Here is a 420-nt window from a genome sequence, read left to right as displayed (position 1 = left end):
CGTAATCAACATGACTGGCAAGTTTTATAAGATTAATGGTTTTTGTTTCGGGTTGGTTAGCAATTATGTGAACCTTTTTAGTATAAGGTAATAGCCCGCTAAATAAAAAAAACAGCTTTAATCTACTCATCAATAATTATATCGCATTTATGTATTAATAAATAATCATGATGATGTGCAATACTGGTTGCGAAAAAAAATCGTATTACCAGCCGAAAGGGCTAAAGAAAACGGAATTCTAGTGGGAGACTATTATGCGAAATAAAGTATTTCATAAAAGATACACATTTTTATATTCCTCTTTAGATTAATTATCAAGAATCAACGACCTTCTGACGATTAATCGACGGTTATAACATAAAAGAGATTAATTGGTAACTTACGCACATTAAGCCTTTTTTTCACTATTCAAACTTGGTC

General features: G+C 30.7%; 1 protein-coding gene across 1 annotated transcript in view; it reads left to right on the top strand.

Annotated features, from left to right (window-relative positions):
* The window catches only part of LOC119590691 (hematopoietic prostaglandin D synthase-like), a gene marked incomplete in the record, with an annotated part of 4,239 nt that extends 3,958 nt beyond the window's left edge, over positions 1-281 (top strand). Inside the window, 1 exon segment of the mRNA XM_037939377.1 lies at positions 1-281.
* Positions 282-420: the final 139 nt, after the last annotated feature.

This window comes from Penaeus monodon, chromosome 27 (assembly GCF_015228065.2).
Source record: "Penaeus monodon isolate SGIC_2016 chromosome 27, NSTDA_Pmon_1, whole genome shotgun sequence".
Lineage (NCBI taxonomy): Eukaryota > Metazoa > Arthropoda > Malacostraca > Decapoda > Penaeidae > Penaeus > Penaeus monodon.
This window is presented reverse-complemented; position numbering and strand designations above follow the sequence as displayed.